Source organism: Ailuropoda melanoleuca, chromosome 14 (genome assembly GCF_002007445.2).
Source record: "Ailuropoda melanoleuca isolate Jingjing chromosome 14, ASM200744v2, whole genome shotgun sequence".
NCBI classification, from domain to species: Eukaryota; Metazoa; Chordata; class Mammalia; order Carnivora; family Ursidae; genus Ailuropoda; species Ailuropoda melanoleuca.
In genome coordinates, this window is record NC_048231.1 from 82174572 (window position 1) to 82180679 (window position 6108).

The window sequence follows — 6108 nt, forward strand, 5'->3', positions numbered from 1 at the left end:
TGTTGAATGTTGAATGTGAGACAAGAAAAAAAGGAAGAAGTCAAAGCCCACTCTAGTTTTTGGCCTGAGTGACTGAAAGCATTAGTTTGCCATTTACTGAAATTGGGAAGAAGACTGAAGCAGGAGTAGATTTGCGGGGAAAGATCAGGGATTCAGTTTTGAACACGGTACGTGTGAGATACCTTGAAGACATGTAAGGTGATGAACAAATCTGGAGTTTAGGGAGGAGGTTCCGGCTAGAGATATATTTCTCTCTCTATCTCTGTACCTGTATCTCTATCTCTAGCTAGCTAGCTAGCTGTACAGCTGTATGTATCGATGCATATTTGAGAATCACACATAGATGGCTTTGAAGGCATGAAAATAGGTGAGATTATTAAGGGAGTGATTTTAGATAAATGAAAATATCAGCTCCATAGATGGAACTCTAGGGTGCTCCAGCAATGAGAAGTCAGACAGTAAAGAGATGGAGGAGGAGGCACGAACCACAGGAGTGTCCAAGGAGGAGGGAGTGACCGTAATGGGGTAGGAAGAGGGCTGAGGATTGACCTGGCTGTGTGGAGGCCACTGGTGACCTTGATGAGAGAGTTTGTGGGAAGGTGGTGGAGCCCGAGAGGGAATGGGTAGAGGGATTGGAGTCCGGGAACAGAGGGGACTCCTTAAAGGAATTTTACTGTAAAGAGCAGCAGAGAAATAAGGTGAGTCTGGAGACAGGAGCATAGTGGATAGAGTTTTTTTTTTTTTTTTTTCAAGATGGAGTAATTGTAACTGGTGTTTGTATGCTGATGATCCATGGAAACGACGGAGAGGGGGAATCGTTAGGGTGATGGTGGGTGAGAGGGGATCACATCTGGTATTTAACTGGAGGGCAGGGGGGCTTGGACAGCTGCAGAGTGGTCATCCTCAGCAATAGGAAGAGATCTGAGGACATGGGAACAAATGAGTCTGATGGTGGATGAGTGTGATGGTGGAGGTTTGTGGATGTTCTCTTCTGATTGATTTTATTTTCCCAGTGAAATGGGAAGTCAGATCATCAGGATGAGGGATGGGGGAGCTGTTAGAAGTCTGAGGGGAGAGGACAAGATGTGAGAGAGTTGTCAAAGAGAAGGAGCAGAAGGAGGAAATTGTCTAAGGGAATATAAGCTGATTGCTAGGCAAAATGAAAAGATGGCTTGAAGTTAGTGGCTGTTATTTTAATTTAGCAAGCTCGTGTTTTGTTTTGTTTTTGCCAGCTATGATCTGCTATGTAGGTGTATAGATACAGGAATAGGTGAAAAATTGGATTTAACCAAAGGTTTGATAGTTTAAGGGAATTTATTTGGGGAACCATATATATCTGGCACTTTGGGGGTCTGTATGGATAGAATAGTTGGTTACTATTGATCTTTTCTTGTGGTTATTGGTCTCTTTAGATAACCTGGAGTCAGTGCTTTGTAACATATTTTGCTAGAAGAGGAACCTTTATGAATTAGGTTAAAAAATTTTTTTTCACAGAGTTTCAGAAGTGGCAGAGGATTTAAAATTCGGTGATCTAGTCTTTCAGGCTCTCCTTTGAACCATTTTACACATTTCTCAGTTGACCACGAGTCCCTCTGCCTTAGCCTTTCCTTTGCCCTGTTCTGTTAGCAGGAAGCGATGGGCAAGAGAAAGGGTCCCAGTAGGTCCTGCCCCGTTTGCTCAGCTGGGCTTCCGCAGTGCTGGGTGCTGTCCTCCTGTCCTCTCTGTGGGAGGTGCAGACCCCCAGGCCTGCTCAGGACCCTGACATTCTTGGCTGATATCACAGTGGTTATTTAGTTTTTGTTTGTAGAGCTCGTTGGAGAAGATAGTATACTAACAGTGAATTAAATGGCACTTGGAACTGAACCACTCTGGCTTTGTGGGGGGTGGATGGCGTGAAGGGGGCTTAATAACCTTTCCCTGGGTCTCATCCTGATAATGTAGCCCAGCGCTGCGTACTGTACTATCTCTCCCCAAAATAACGTGCTGGGCCTGGCTGGTTTCTCAGGTCAGTTGCTTTAAACCATCCAACCCCCTGGTTAAACCCAGTATCTGACCTGCTCCTGCCTGTATAGACGCAGGAGGAAAACAGCCACATGTAAACTGTATATATGAATTTGCAGGAACATCTCTTTATTAGGGAGAATTACTCAGCTCCCTCCCTTCAGAAGTCTTCTAAATGAAAGAATTCCAGGTACTGAAGTTGTGGATTTGCAAAGGAGCGGCAAACATAAACGTACAAGCAAACCCAAACAAGCCTACCCAAAGCTGCCTTCAGCATATGGGAGAGCTGAGGTCAGATGACGAAATGGAGATTGAAACTGAGCCTCAGTTAACTTCCTCTGTGGTTACAGTTCCTAATCCAGTGCTTTCCAAACGATGTTTTTGCAGAATTCTGAGCCTTCACTAAATTCTTCATGGGACGAGGTTTCTGTGGTCAAATCAATTTAGCAAATTAATTCACATGTTTCTTTTTATCTTTTCGTGTTGCTACTAGAAAAGGTAAAATCACATATGTGGCGTTACGCACTGAATCGTGCCCCCCACCAAATTCATGTTGAAACCCAACCTCCAGTGTGATGGTATTTAGAGACGGGGCCTTTGAAAGATAATGAGATTTAGATGAGGACAGGAGGTTGGGGCCCTGATGATGGGATTAGTGCCCCTTATAAGAAGAGACCAGAGAGCTTGCTCACTCTGTCTCTGTCTCTCTCCCTGCTGTGTGAGGACACAGTGAGAAGGCGACTATTCACAAGCCAAAAAGAGGGTTCTCATCAGAACCCACCATGCTGGCATCCTAATTTCAGACTTCTAGCCTCCAGCACCATGAGAAAATAAATTTCTGTTGTTTGAGCCATCCACTCCATGGTATTTTGTTACTGCAAATCGAGCTGATCAAGACGCGGGGCTTGTATTTCTGTTGGACAGCACTGGATGTCTGGTAGCTCCTGGCCAGCACCCTGTTGCCACTTCTCATTTTCTACCTTGTGTTCACGAGGGCAGGGTTGTCCTCCCGAACATTCCTTGGGGTGCTCAGCCTACTGTTTCACCTGTGGTAGCTGCTCAGTTAACCTCAGGTGATTGAGTCATCTTCTTAGCTGTGAGCAATACGGTTTCAGGCTCATTATGCCGAAGAGGAACTCATTAAAATGATATTGGCTAGTAATCCCCAATCTCTGCAGGGCATAGGAACCAGGCTTGGGAGAGCATTCAGGCAGGTGGCAGTGGCCAAATCCCATTGCAGACTGGTCTACCTGGTGGTCCCACTGCTGCCCCAGAGAACCAGAGCTGGCTGTGCCGGTAGAGTGGAGTGGCCACGTGCTTCTGGCCTCACTAGCTCCCAGGTCAGAGTTTGGCCGAATTTAAACTCTACCTGCAAGGGAGGCTGGAAAGCTCTCAGAAAGGGGGAATTAATTCCTTTAACATAGAAAGGTGCCTTCACATGTTGGCAGGCAAAACGAATGACCAGAATCCTTTACTAGGGTAGGCTGAGACCTTGAAATTTTGACTGCAACAGAAACAGAATTTTCTTTTTTAAAAAAGATTTTATTTATTTATTTGAGAGCGAGAGAGAGCACAAGCAGGGTGAGGGGCAGAGGGAGGAGCAGGCTCCTTGCTGAGCGGGGAGCCCGATGCGGGGCTTGATCCCTGGGACTCCAGGATCATGACCTGAGCTGAAGGCAGATGCTTAACCAACTGAGCCACCCAGGCACCCCCAAACAGAATTTTCTCCTGAAACTCCCCAGATAGGGACTTCCTCCACACAGGAGGCTCCCCAGGTCTCCTCATGGTTCTTCCGGAAAGTATGAAGTATAACAAACAGTTGATATTATACATTACTCTTATGCTGTGATTGAAATTTCATTATGTCCTTTGCCATTTCTTTTTTTTTTTTTTAAGATTTTATTTATTTATTTGACAGAGATAGAGACAGCCAGCGAGAGAGGGAGCACAAGCAGGGGGAGTGGGAGAGGAAGAAGCAGGCTCATAGCAGAGGAGCCTGATGTGGGGCTCGATCCCACAACGCCAGGATCACGCCCTGAGCCGAAGGCAGATGCTTAACCACTGTGCCACCCAGGCGCCCCTCCTTTGCCATTTCTTACATTATATTTTAATATAGAGACACAGGAGGGCACTCTAACCAACCAGCAATAAAACTTAGAGTGTTTCATAACCTTGGCAGTTAAAAAAAATGGATATTGATTTTGTTGAATCTGTTTTTGTTTTTTTTCCCCCCAGGAAGGATAGCAACTTTGCAGGAATACCTAGTTCCCCTAGGGAATCTCACATGTGGCAACGACCCTCAAGACCCATGCTCCACACTGTCCAGTTAAGGTCCTAAGGGACTATGGCTTTGAGCGACTCAGGACAGAAAAGGGGATTTTTGCCGCTGAGGCATGGAAGATGGGGGACATGGTTCCCAAGAGCACATATTTAGAAGCCAACTGGCCAAATTAAACAGCAGAGGAGAGAGACCTGGTTGTCAAAACGTCCTTCAAACCTACAGCCTGTCCCCATGACTTAGTTTTCCTATCTGCAAAAGGCAGGTAATACCTGACTTACGTCTGCATTGTTTATCAATGGAGGAGAGCTGGAGCAAAGTGGAAGGAACATATCTGGGGTTACCATCCCATAAAGTGCACGGGGTTTAAGACTAAACAATAAAGCCAGCCTGCCTCTTGTTAATGTATTATTGCACACGGGGAGGGACAAATCGTGCTCCGTTGGCAGCCGCAGTAACAAAAGTAACGAGAATAGGCCGGAACAGGACCTGCTTCTCCGGACTGGTTTCCCCATACCGATCTCCCCGCCTGGGGCCCCGACATCAGGAAGAGAGGGGCGCGAGGCTGCCGGCGCATTTTCCTCCCCAGGCAAGAGTGGGACCGGCTCCCTGCGAAGGTGGGGTTACTCGAGGTCAAAGGTGCAGTCTTGGAGAGCCAGCTCCGGCTGGCTGGAACGCGAAGGGACCGCGGAGCGCAGCCCTGTCGTGGCGCCTCCTGCCCTTCCTACCCCCAAGGGCTGTTCTGGCGCAGCCGCCCCCCAGTTGTCCCTTCGGCCGCGCCGCGGGTGCCCCAGGTTCAGCTCTGGCTCCCGGGCGCCAGAAGCAGACTCACTGCCAAGGTCTCCGGCGCTCTACGTTCTCAGTCCCGGGATCCCTCCGGCGAATCGGGGAGCCGAGGAGCCGGAGCCACTCCAGAAGGGAGCAGGGACGCGGATCAAGAAAGGGAAGGCCAGGAAGGAAAAAATGACCAAGGAAAGGAAGAAGCTGCTGCTTAATTCCACTCAACAGGTAGTTGCGCGCGTCGGCCGAGACTTGGCGCTGGTCACGCGTCTGAGACCTCTAAGTTTGGCTCACTGTGCCTTTGGGGAGTGCCGCCTGGTATCCCTCTAGCACTCCACGCCCAAGACAAGATCTCTCTTAATTTCCCCAACATCCCTAAGCTGCGGGAACTGTTACCACCGGAGTACTGCGGACGACCGAACGACCTTAGAGAAGCTGGGTGGCTTTCCCGAAGTTCTGCTGCTAGTGGCGGAACGGTGCCGCGGAAAAGGCTCCGAGCGATCCTGAAAAGCCCAGGCCACAGCCCACAGCCCCTCAGCTCTGCCCGATTATTGTCAGATCACTCTGTACGCACCTGTCGCGCTCGGGCCTCGCTGGGGGTGCGGGGACCTCGAGAAGAGAAGGACCCAAAGGGTGACCTAGTGACCTCTCCTCCATCCTGACTCTTGGCTGCGCGGAAAGCTCATTTCGCGCGCAGGGCTGGCTTTGCACTTGGGAAAGGATAACCTGCCTTCTCCGGGGATCGCGTTCCCAGCGGGCGCAGCGTTTCGGGGCAGTGTCCCCCGTGGGGCGGCGGGGGCGAGGGAGAGTCTGGGGTCCGAGAGCCGGCACTAGGAGGAAGTGGGGTGGCGGGAGCTCGGCTGCCAGCCAAGCGGGCGGGGTTGGAAGCGAGGCTGCCGGTGCTGAACGTCCATGCGGTGGGTGTGCGGCTCTTTCATTCAAACTTTAGGGAGTCTCGGTTCCTGCGTCAGTGAAGGTGTGACCAATCAGAGTCCGGGGACGGGAATAAATTATGCAAATCACCATCTGGCGATGGGTCAGATGACTCC